The sequence below is a fragment of the Mchenga conophoros genome, linkage group LG14 (assembly GCF_057382185.1).
Source record: "Mchenga conophoros isolate Kocher_MC1m ecotype Shallow Benthic linkage group LG14, M_conophoros_male_GT1.1, whole genome shotgun sequence".
Classification (NCBI taxonomy): Eukaryota; Metazoa; Chordata; class Actinopteri; order Cichliformes; family Cichlidae; genus Mchenga; species Mchenga conophoros.
Genome location: NC_140539.1, coordinates 16,585,956 through 16,598,491, shown reverse-complemented (window position 1 = coordinate 16,598,491; position 12,536 = coordinate 16,585,956). Strand labels below are relative to the sequence as shown.

The 12,536-nt window shown below is 42.7% G+C and overlaps 1 protein-coding gene across 1 annotated transcript in view; it reads left to right on the top strand.

The window, feature by feature from the left end:
- Nucleotides 1-12,536, top strand: part of clmpb (CXADR like membrane protein b) — an 88,307-nt gene that overhangs the window by 47,302 nt on the left and 28,469 nt on the right. The gene's annotated exons all lie outside the window — the stretch shown is intronic.

The following is a 12,536-nucleotide window of genomic DNA, read 5'->3' as shown; positions in this document are numbered from 1 at the left end:
ATCAAGTAAGAATGGCGTGTCAAATGCATACCATAAGACCGGCGACAGCCCTAATATGTCAGTGACGCAGCCAGCGCTGGGCGGATGAAGAGGGGGAGTTAGCGCCCCGTCTGTTTTCAATTAGCCGATGAAATGTACAACAGGGGAGCTGCTCTGCTGTGCTCAGTTCCTATTCTCTCGTGGATCCGGCGAAGTAAATTAGCTGAGAGAAGCTTTGCCGTCGAACCCCAGGTGAACTTGGACTTTAGACATTGACAAATAAACACAATGACCTAAATAATGGAAGCAAATCTGCATGTGAAGAAGAAGAAGAGAAGCATCCAGAATCCCCACACACTCATGACTATGAGCTCCCCAAATGCAGTGTTTACATGTCCAGATTGGATCTTATATTGCCTCTAAAGCTAAACTTTAGTGCTGCTACAAATATAACACTAGCTGCAGACTTGTTTTCTTCCTATTCCCCTTGTTCGTCACGTGCCTGCAAACCTAACCATATAGCCCACTGTGGCTTTTATTATCTTCCCACAGGTTGTTAAACGTGTCTTTGAAACACAGCTGGGGCATTGAATTGCGTTTAATAAAAGCCAGGGGTGCTGTAGTTTATAGCGCACGAGGCAGATAGTATTTGAAGTTTTCATCGGTCGCAGATTATCGTGAAGCATCCATCATTTGTGCGACCACGATGCACCCCGCTTCTTGTGGCCATGCACCTAGTCAGCTCTATTTTCAACCTAATGGACATAAAAAAAAATTGCAGATTGCAGCAAAATGGACTTGGCAGCACAAAAGCTTATTAAGTATTGATCCACTGAGGTCAATCCCCATGTCCAGCCACTCCAACAATGTGAGAGGAGTTCATTCACATGCTTGCCAGCCACAAATTGAGATTAGACCACATAAATAACTGAGGAAATTGAGGAACATTTTGTGAACAGAGAACAGCTCCTGCAGTCACCTGATGTGCCAGCAAAAGCTGTAGGAGCTGTTTATATGTGCGCTGTGGGCTTTATGGCTGTAGCATAACTAGTCCATCTGTCCTAACTCCAGCAGTGCTTAGCTGATGATATCATACCATTTGAAAGCTCAACAGGAAAGCTTTAAGTTGATCAGCAGCAGGAGAACCTGTCTTCTACAGTCTTTTAATGAATACAGCTCATCTTGTTTCTGACTGCACCATCTGTCAGGCATACGGGGTCGAACAGAGCTTGAAGTCAGCAAAGAACAGCCTCCGACTGAGTTATCTATTCGGCTGTGATTGTAAATACGCTAGGGATCTCTGTGATGTATATTTTTCACTCTTATTCTCAAACTCCTACCAACAAAACTCCTTAATGCTGCTGAGATCAAGGGATGGTTGAGCCCTGGGATCAAAGTTTGTTGAATAGAGAAAAATAAGAAAAATGGTCTGCACAGGAATGGAAAGATAGTTTTGTTTGCGTGGGGGAAAGGCAAATCTGATTTCTGCCAAAGCAAATATAATTTCTGTAACTGGATTTGCAGTTGTTTTCGTTTGATATCCCAAATTGCTGACTTACCACTTTGAAAACGAGCAATTGTTTTCTGTTCAGTCGAAGACCCATACGAGAGAGAATGAGTCCCAGCAAAAATATCCTCGGCAACAGCAGAGAGTTTAATTTCAGAGTGCTTTTTTGTGACTTCTTATATATAATGACTGACTGTCCTCTACTCCTCCATTAAAACGTGTTTCCTCAGTGGGGGATGCAGCAGGTTTATTCAAGGCTGCATGCATGTGCTGCAGGGAAGATGTGCCCTTTACACACATTCACACGTACCCACACACAGCTTCAGTCACCTTGGTGATATGTTTCTGTAAGACGTTAACTTCCTCTCTCTCTTCTTTGCTGCAATGCTTTTCTCAGATATGCAGACTCTCACGCAGAATAAAGCGACTATCCACACATGCTGGTTTGTTTAGTCACTGCCAGATGTTGGGAGGGTCTGATGTTGCACAGAGAGGTCACTGTCCAAGCCCCATTTGACTGAAGCGTGTTATCTGGCACAAAACAGACCATTTGACATTTGGACCTTGTTTAGTGTAAAGACTTTGATGGGGGGGTCTTAAATGTTAAAAGGTCTTAAGTGTTTTTTGTGTGTGTTTGTTTGTTTGTTAGTTCCTTTAACCTGAATATAACCCTGTAAACGGTTTTACTCCACGCAGGCTTTTGGAGATTATTCTACAGGTCAGTCTCCAAGATGCATTGCTGTAATTAACATTTTAAATGTGGAGAGTCCTTTATAAAATGATGAATTGGTTTTCCAAAAAAAAAGAAGATGAAGAAGAAAGAAGAACTTTTTGCCAAAGACAGAGTTTTGTTGTTAAAGAGACTGGAGTTTGTCCAAGTCTTCTGCATGTCCGTCTTTCCACTTGGTCTTTTTTTTCATACAAAAGCCGCAGAAAGGTGGAAAGAATTACTCAAACTTCATGCAGTAGTGTGTCGTGTTTCAGTGTTCCCTTTAACTTTGATTATACAGTATATGTAAAATATGTGTTTATCTTCTCTTGGAAAAAAGACAAAACCAAAATTGACTGAATGGTAAAAGCAGCCTCCAGGCTGAAGAAAATGCTACAAAGGCTTTGAGAAGCCTTTGCTTTTTGGATTGTTTTAAGAGAAAAGTAGAAGACTTTGCAGTTGAGCAGCTACACCCAAGAGTGTAGGTTGTGCCACCAGATGCAGCAGTGTAAGCAGGTTTCACTGACTCGCTCAGACCCCTGGGGAATGATGTAATTATCTTTTTCCCATTTTCGTTTCTTCATTCTTATTTTGCTAAGGGAAAATGCAGAATACTTTGGGGGAATTAAAAGTGCCTGTTGTGAAACTAATTTCGGATCTATTTTGGGGATCTATCAGCGGGATGCTGATGCCATCTCTTGACATGACAGCAATGACAAGGCCATGAAAGGTATGCTAATGAAGGTAATAACAGCATCACAAGGTGAGCATTTGCCACATCATTCAAACGTCGGTGGTATTTTATCTCCTTTTTCTTTTCCAATTAGTCTTCCTTCTCTTTTCCCATCTGCCCTCCCTCTGCAGCTTCGAGGGATTATTGTGGAAATTATTCTGTTCATTTCCTCCTAAACCCACCCATTACTGCTCGAGCCAGATTTCTTAGAAACTCCTCATCGAAGATGAACAGGAAACGGATGGCCTTCACTTTTACAACTTTTTGTGTAAAGCTTCAGTTTTCTCATTGATCTAGTGGCCCTCATATTTAATAGTGCTACAAATTAAAGAGGTTTAAATATTCAGATTGGCTGTACGAGCTCGTGATGTTGTGATTATTAATGGCCAGGCTTGTTGGGATTAAACTCTGCTTCACCAAAGACATCTGAGAACATGACACAAACATAACAGCACAGGATGCAAATGGTAACAGCAGTGCAAGAAGCCATCAGTTCGAAGTACTTCACATTTAATCAGTGCACGATACCTGATAAGTGGTACACAATATTTTATTATATATATATATATATATATATATATATATATATATATATATATATATATATATATATATATATATATATATATATATATTAGTAGTAAAGTATTTAATATTGAGTGCTAGATACTTACTGGATCCTGATTTAAAGTTACAAGATTTAAATCAGAGGAGAGCTTTGAGATGACACGTTATTCTGGTTTCTTCCAGTTAATTATTTTCTTCAGAGGAAACCAATGAGTACACCATTTCCATTTGTAATAGTACATAATGCACCTTTTTTAAGAGGTTTTAGCTGGTGTAGTATTGTTTGAGCAGCAGGACGGTACAGAATACCTCTATATTGAAGAACAGACATAAATATTGTATAATAATTTAAAGGGTGGAAAAAAAGGCATCACCTGCATTCTTCAACTCCAAAAAAAAGCCTTGTTACAGCACTTAACATCTGGTTCATAAGTCATTGAATTTGAACCAGATGTTCAATATGAGTCTTAAATCAATGTTACCATGAACCCAAATACCAAATTACGATACCAAGGACTAAGCCAAGGTTGGTACTGCATTTGGAGTGACTGCTTGTCAGTGGTTAGGGATGCGATGCTTTCCATACAGTGGGGCAAAAAAGTATTTAGTCAGCCACCGATTGTGCAAGTTCCCCCACCTAAAATGATGACAGAGGTCAGTAATTTGCACCAGAGGTACACTTCAACTGTGAGAGACAGAATGTGAAAAAACAAATCCATGAATCCACATGGTAGGATTTGTAAAGAATTTATTCGTAAATCAGGGTGGAAAATAAGTATTTGGTCAATAACAAAAATACAACTCAATACTTTGTAACATAACCTTTGTTGGCAATAACAGAGGTCAAACGTTTACTATAGGTCTTTACCAGGTTTGCACACACAGTAGCTGGTATTTTGGCCCATTCCTCCATGCAGATCTTCTCGAGAGCAGTGATGCTTTGGGGCTGTCGCCGAGCAACACGGACTTTCAACTCCCGCCACAGATTTTCTATGGGGTTGAGGTCTGGAGACTGGCTAGGCCACTCCAGGACTTTCAAATGCTTCTTACGGAGCCACTCCTTTGTTGCCCGGGCGGTGTGTTTTGGATCATTGTCATGTTGGAAGACCCAGCCTCGTTTCATCTTCAAAGTTCTCACTGATGGAAGGAGGTTTTGGCTCAAAATCTCACGATACATGGCCCCATTCATTCTGTCCTTAACACGGATCAGTCGTCCTGTCCCCTTGGCAGAAAAACAGCCCCATAGCATGATGTTTCCACCCCCATGCTTCACAGTAGGTATGGTGTTCTTGGGATGAAACTCAGTATTCTTCTTCCTCCAAACACGACGAGTTGAGTTTATACCAAAAAGTTCTACTTTGGTTTCATCTGACCACATGACATTCTCCCAATCCTCTGCTGCATCATCCATGTGCTCTCTGGCAAACTTCAGACGGGCCTGGACATGCACTGGCTTCAGCAGCGGAACACGTCTGGCACTGCTGGATTTGATTCCCTGCCGTTGTAGTGTGTTACTGATGGTGACCTTTGTTACTTTGGTCCCAGCTCTCTGCAGGTCATTCACCAGGTCCCCCCGTGTGGTTCTGGGATCTTTGCTCACCGTTCTCATGATCATTTTGACCCCACAGGATGAGATCTTGCGTGGAGCCCCAGATCGAGGGAGATTATCAGTGGTCTTGTATGTCTTCCATTTTCTGATGATTGCTCCCACAGTTGATTTTTTCACACCAAGCTGCTTGCCTATTGTAGATTCACTCTTCCCAGTCTGGTGCAGGTCTACAATACTTTTCCTGGTGTCCTTCGAAAGCTCTTTGGTCTTGGCCATGGCGGAGTTTGGAGTCTGACTGTTTGAGGCTGTGGACAGGTGTCTTTTATACAGATGATGAGTTCAAACAGGTGCCATTCATACAGGTAACGAGTGGGGGACAGAAAAGCTTCTTACAGAAGACGTTACAGGTCTGTGAGAGCCAGAGATTTTCCTTGTTTGAGGTGACCAAATACTTATTTTCCACCCTGATTTACGAATAAATTCTTTACAAATCCTACCATGTGGATTCATGGATTTTTTTTTCACATTCTGTCTCTCACAGTTGAAGTGTACCTCTGGTGCAAATTACTGACCTCTGTCATCATTTTAAGTGGGGGAACTTGCACAATCGGTGGCTGACTAAATACTTTTTTGCCCCACTGTATATGGACACAAAATGATAATAGTGTAGTAATCATAAATTACTGACATATTTCTAGTAGTAATATTTAAGTAAAGAGTTATTCTGGTTAGCAGTTACTAATTAGTGCTTTGGTCTTATTTGCTCCTTACACATTACTCAATAACGACTCTATGTACCTTATTGTAAAATGCTACTGACAAAAAATTCAATGTCAGCAGAGGGTTGCAATGGTCGCTGGGTGTGAGGCAAAAAGGATTATGGGATTTTATCCCGTCAAAGAGCAGCCTCCAGTCAGGGAAAACCAAACAGCCCGTTTGATTTCCACAGGCACAGTATATATTCATGAGTTGGACCTTGAAACTACAAGGAGACCACTATAGTGCGCCATATGCAAAACATATGTTTTAATGTGGTGTGATAACTTGGAACATTTAAAGAGACTTACCACTTAAAAAGATATGACTAAAAGAGAGGGCTGTGTTTGGATGAGTAAAGGACTCTCTCACAGAGCATGCATGGTGGCTCTTTTTGTAAGCGTTGCATTTGTTCTAACAACTGAAGGCAGCCTCTCGTCTGCTGAAACATGTTTTGCACATTCCTCAATTTTTCTGAAATATCAGAAAAGAAAAGAAAAGAAAAAGGGACAAGATGTGACCTATATTTAGAGATGTACCACACTCATACACTATGCTGTATATGTTTGGCATTTGAATGGCCCGTTCAGTCACATAGGAGAGCTGTGAGTGGAGGGAAGCTACAGCCTATAAAACACGCTGACCTGTGAGTATGTTGCCGTTGTCTCATGCCCTGTGCTCTTCTCCAAGTCAGCTAAAAAACACTAGCTCTATGTCAGCAGCATGGATGGATAAATGAGATTTGTATTTCCTGTGTGAGATTTTGCTAGTTAAATAGATAAAAGTTTGATGAAGTTCCTAATCCAGACTCTCCTCTTCCTCCTTGCCCTGTACAGGGAGTGCAGAATTATTAGGCAAATGAGTATTTTGCCCACATCATCCTCTTCATGCATGTTGTCTTACTCCAAGCTGTATAGGCTCGAAAGCCTACTACCAATTAAGCATATTAGGTGATGTGCATCTCTGTAATGAGAAGGGGTGTGGTCTAATGACATCAACACCCTATATCAGGTGTGCATAATTATTAGGCAACGTCCTTTCCTTTGGCAAAATGGGTCAAAAGAAGGACTTGACAGGCTCAGAAAAGTCAAAAATAGTGAGATATCTTGCAGAGGGATGCAGCAGTCTCAAAATTGCAAAGCTTCTGAAGCGCGATCATCGAACAATCAAGCGTTTCATTCAAAATAGTCAACAGGGTCACAAGAAGCATATGGAAAAACCAAGGCGCAAAATAACTGCCCATGAACTGAGAAAAGTCAAGCGTGCAGCTGCCAAGATGCCACTTGCCACCAGTTTGGCCATATTTCAGAGCTGCAACATCACTGGAGTGCCCAAAAGCACAAGGTGTGCAATACTCAGAGACATGGCCAAGGTAAGAAAGGCTGAAAGACGACCACCACTGAACAAGACAAACAAGCTGAAACGTCAAGACTGGGCCAAGAAATATCTCAAGACTGGTTTTTCTAAGGTTTTATGGACTGATGAAATGAGAGTGAGTCTTGATGGGCCAGATGGATGGGCCCGTGGCTGGATTGGTAAAGGGCAGAGAGCTCCAGTCCGACTCAGACGCCAGCAAGGTGGAGGTGGAGTACTGGTTTGGGCTGGCATCATCAAAGATGAGCTTGTGGGGCCTTTTCGGGTTGAGGATGGAGTCAAGCTCAACTCCCAGTCCTACTGCCAGTTTCTGGAAGACACCTTCTTCAAGCAGTGGTACAGGAAGAAGTCTGCATCCTTCAAGAAAAACATGATTTCCATGCAGGACAATGCTCCACCACACACATCCAAGTACTCCACAGCGTGGCTGGCAAGAAAGGGTATAAAAGAAGAAAAACTAATGACATGGCCACCTCGTTCACCTGATCTGAACCCCATTGAGAACCTGTGGTCCATCATCAAATGTGAGATTTACAAGGAGGGAAAACAGTACACCTCTCTGAACAGTGTCTGGGAGGCTGTGGTTGCTGCTGCACGCAATGTTGATGGTGAACAGATCAAAACACTGACAGAATCCATGGATGGCAGGCTTTTGAGTGTCCTTGCAAAGAAAGGTGGCTATATTGGTCACTGATTTGTTTTTGTTTTGTTTTTGAATGTCAGAAATGTATATTTGTGAATGTGGAGATGTTATATTGGTTTCACTGGTAAAAATAAATAATTGAAATGGGTATATATTTGTTTTTTGTTAAGTTGCCTAATAATTATGCACAGTAATAGTCACCTGCACAGATATCCCCCTAAAATAGCTAAAACTAAAAACAAACTAAAAAATACTTCCAAAAACATTCAGCTTTGATATTAATGAGTTTTTTGGGTTCATTGAGAACATGGTTGTTGTTCAATAATAAAATTATTCCTCAAAAATACAACTTGCCTAATAATTCTGCACTCCCTGTATTTAACAGAGTCTCTATTTGACAGAAGATAAACAGTTGTGGGAAAGATTGGCAGGACTGGGAGATGATTGTTGCTTTTCCCTGCTGCTGTAAGGCTGTAAATGTAACTCAAATGCGACTTGTGTCTGTATGTGTAAAGTAGCGATATTCCAAATCATAGGTCCTGATGTTGAGGCGCTGATTTGCTGTCAGCACGAGATAGTCCCTTGCATCTGGAGTGGAGGTGTCTTTGTGAAAGAGTATCTACCCACATACAGCATAAATCATATACACCGGCAGCTGGGAATTTACATGAAATATAGATGTTTGCACATGACGAAAAAGCAGCATGAATGCACACAGCAGGAAATTGTCAGAAATTGTCAAAAAAGATAAACCAGCCGTCCCTCCTGTCTGTAGGGGCGGGGTGTGTGTGCATATGCTAACCTGTGTATAAAACCACCTTTGTGGCGGTATAATCCTTCATCCACACCAGTGATTGAGCTAGCATAAGTGGTCAAATCAAGGCATTGCACCATTCCTCCACCCCTCCCTCAAGCTATTTCTCCCCGCCCTGTCACTGTCCCACACCCCTCCACCCCGCCTCCCCCCACTTTCTGATGTGCCATGTTTGAGTACCAGAGGTCATAAGCGTCGGACGTGGCAAAGGCCCCAGCCAGGCTGATGTGCTGACTGAGGGGATATGGGGCTTGACTTTGGGCAGTGCGAAAGATCCGGGCCTGTCTTGTTTGTCTGTCTGTCCGTCTCACTGGCTACACTATAATGAGATTGCAGGGCTCTGTAAGGCGGATTTACTGGAGCACAACTCCCCCTAGGGTCTTTTCATAGAAATTGGTTCCTCCATATTTCACCCAAGCCTCTCACTCTCGCTCTCTTTGTCAAATGTGTCCTGCACTCACAATCTCTCTCCCTAAACCTCCCTCTCTTTTAGCTCCCACTTTTGTTAATTATGATTGTCTTCTTTCCTTCCTTTCTTTCTGTGGGTGAAGACCGAACGCAGTCACAAATGGAGGCACGAAACTGAACCAAGCAGAGCTGTAACAAGAAGGCATAATGAGAGAGAGAGAGAGAGAGATAGAGAGAAAGCGGGATAGAGGATATGCTTTGGGATATGGCACAAGCCAACATATCGCAAGCCCGTACCACATTTATCTCCCCCTCAAGAAGACAGTGTTTATTTAGATGGTCTTTTCCATGCCCCTATGGAATCTTATAAGGTCACGTGAAAGCATGCACGCTGCTGTGACCAGGGATGTTACTGAAGCTGAAGGTTATATGGCTCACTTTTCTTTTATTATTCTTTCTGGGTCACCTTAGCTGCAAATTGAAGCCCAAGGTCACGAGCCCATACCAAAGCCAAACAGAATTTCCATAGTGTTTGCAAATCTGCCACAGAGATTAATTCTGATGTGTCTCATAGCTGATGTGTTGATGTTGACACAAATGATGGGGTCTTGCAGTCCAGCCACCCCAGCTGTGCACACGGTGAATGAGGCCAAACCAAATGCAAGCTCAAACTCACATCAAGGCAAGCTTATTTTGGGAGCACTGTGTCATCCATTCCACAGCACAAAAGCCCCTCTGCAAGACCATAAATAAATGGGAAAGTGGGTAGCACGGACTGCATATCGACCAAAAAAACCCCGTCTGATTTGTCTGCCAATTCTTTCTGTTAAAAATGAAAAATATTTTCTGTCACAGATGGAAAAAAATATTAGGCGTTTGCTTTTTGTTTCATTTCTAAGGAATAAATTAAATACCTGGAACTGAAAACTTTACTGTTTGATGATAAAGGGAATATTTAACACCCACAAGTCAACGTTAGTGAGCTGACACAGGTCGCTTTTTTGAAGGTCAGTTTAGAGACAGTTAATGAAAAGTAAAGTACTTTGTGTGGGAAAAGATGGCAATTCCCCTCATTCTTCAGACACATTGGCCCTATCTATCTTTCAGGGGAACTCTTCCATTTACAGAGCCTACAGCTGAAGCGGTGGGCAGTTAAGGATGAGGTGGGAGGCGAGGAGGGAAGCACAAAGCTCTTATCAGGCCAGCTACACAGTGCCGGGTTCAGCCCCAGGCTGCTGATGACTGTGGGAGCACCGATTACAGAGGCTAGCCTGAGGAGGGGAGTGGGCACAGGTCTCCCAGCAGACCCTGTACCACCATCAAGCATTAACTCGAACCATCAAGCTCAACCAGCTGTGCATTCACACATGGCCTGAACTTTCTTCCTCTTGAATATTTTCTAATGCTGCAAAGCCCTCACTCTCTTTTCTGACATTCAAAGCAATATCAGCAGGGAGGCTAACAAGATGAATAACCCCTGAAAATGCTGCATTAAAAAGTCATGAAAGGGGATACCCTTAAGGTGCAGAAGCTTCTCTGTGAGGAGGGGTGGCCCATCCTTTTCTGCTGACTAATGATTTGAACTGGGCAGGTGGGCAAGCAGAGCAGAAGGACCTCAGCAATTTGTCCTGTTGCTCCTCGGGTGCCAAAGGGACACAGAAGCTCTCAGCCAGCCACAAAGTACTTTCAATTCCCTCTCTTTGTTCCTCCAAATGGCAAATTCCAATTGGAAACTTTACATTTAACTGGCAACGAGTAGCCCAAATCTTAAGTTTAGAATGTGGGACTCGGAAAATCAAGACATAATGTTGAGGATTCACACTGTGCACAAGCTTTTATTGCCACTGGATGGCACACTAGAGCATCAGCTTCTCAGAGCAAAACAAACCTAACCAAGAACCCCAGTGAAGCCCTTTAGCAACAGGCATGAATCTATCTTAGGAAAAAGTTGTGTCATATGTGGTCTTGTACCTTTCTTTGTGTTTTTTCACTGGAGAAAAAGTGGAAAGACTAACTTCTGCTAAACGCTTGGGTTTGCATATAAAGTGGCTTTGGAGGTTACTTTCTATCCAGCCTCTCATTCATCTTTTTCTTAACTTCTTTCCCTACTTAGGGTGGTCAGGAGTGAAGCATAACCTGGCTGACGTCAGCTAAAGGCGTGAAAAAGTGACGGGCTATCAAACTGAGACTACCAAAATTTGAAATCACCAGTTAACCAAATAAGCATGTCTTTGGTTTATTGGAGGAAAGAGGAGCAAGTACTTTCTAGTCTTTTTATAAACACAGAAAGGTCCTAGATCCGTTAATATACATGTCTCTCTGGCCATTAAAACATGGAACAGAGAAGCTACAATACACACCTAGGAATTGTGGCACAAGTCTCAGAAAAAAATCAAAAAAATTAGGAATAATCTGTACACAAACCACAGCATAAAAGCCTCTAGCTTAAAACTGTGTTGTCCCTCTTTGTGCTGCCTCTGTGAACGCCTGAACCCATGGTTTCGTTAGGAAAGCACTGCATCCTCCCAAGATGTTCAGTGTTAATCACTTCCCCATCGGGGGGGTTTCTTAACACCGCCGCCGATGCGCACAACCTTTAATCAAAACTTGAAGAGCAACTGAACTCAAGCAGGTGACGTCATCTCAGCAAGGATGAAGCTCTTTAAGGAGAATTATTTTCTGTGAGGTTACTCTTCATCTCTTTGTGTGCTGTATCAGCACTGAGTCACCCGTTTCACAGCACTGAGCTGACATTTTCATTGGCCCTGAGATCACTTATGGGATAGGGCGTTAGCTCCTATGAGGGTGAACCGGTTCACAAGTGGACAGGCGCCCAGTAAGCGCTGATGCATTCACATGGCTTCCCGTGGAACGTATATGAGGTTATATTCTAAACACAAAACTATTCTGTCAGTCAGTATCAGCATAACAGACAAAACAAAGTGCACAGCTTTCATTCAGATGTGTGTCCCAACTACGTTTATTTATTCTGTTCAAACAGCAGGCCATGTTGAGTGTCTAGTAAGGTGGCATGATAATGAATAGGAGCAACAATATTTACACAGTCTGAACATTTCACTTCAAATGAGCATCTGTTAGGCAGGATAACTTTAATTCCAAGCAGTCAAATTCCCCTGGAGCTATATGATTATTCAGCACAGCACACTTAAATTAAAGGCAGGTAGTTAAGATGAATATAGCAGGGCCAAAACTGTACGTCACACGTGAGTGCGTAAGCACAGTCAAGCTCTGCAGTCTTTCTAAACATATCTCACCATTGCACCACTGCTTCTTGACACACACAGTCCAGCACATGCACGAACGCGAGCACGCACAAACACTATCCACAGTTTCACTTTCCCAGCATCCCCTGTGACGCCTCTGGCTAATTCCATTCAAGCCCTCTAGGCTGTCCAGCATCCTCCAATAAATTAGCCCTGCTGCTCCCCCACTGATACGCAGGCCACACTAGTCTGGCCAGTGCCCAGAGTCACTCA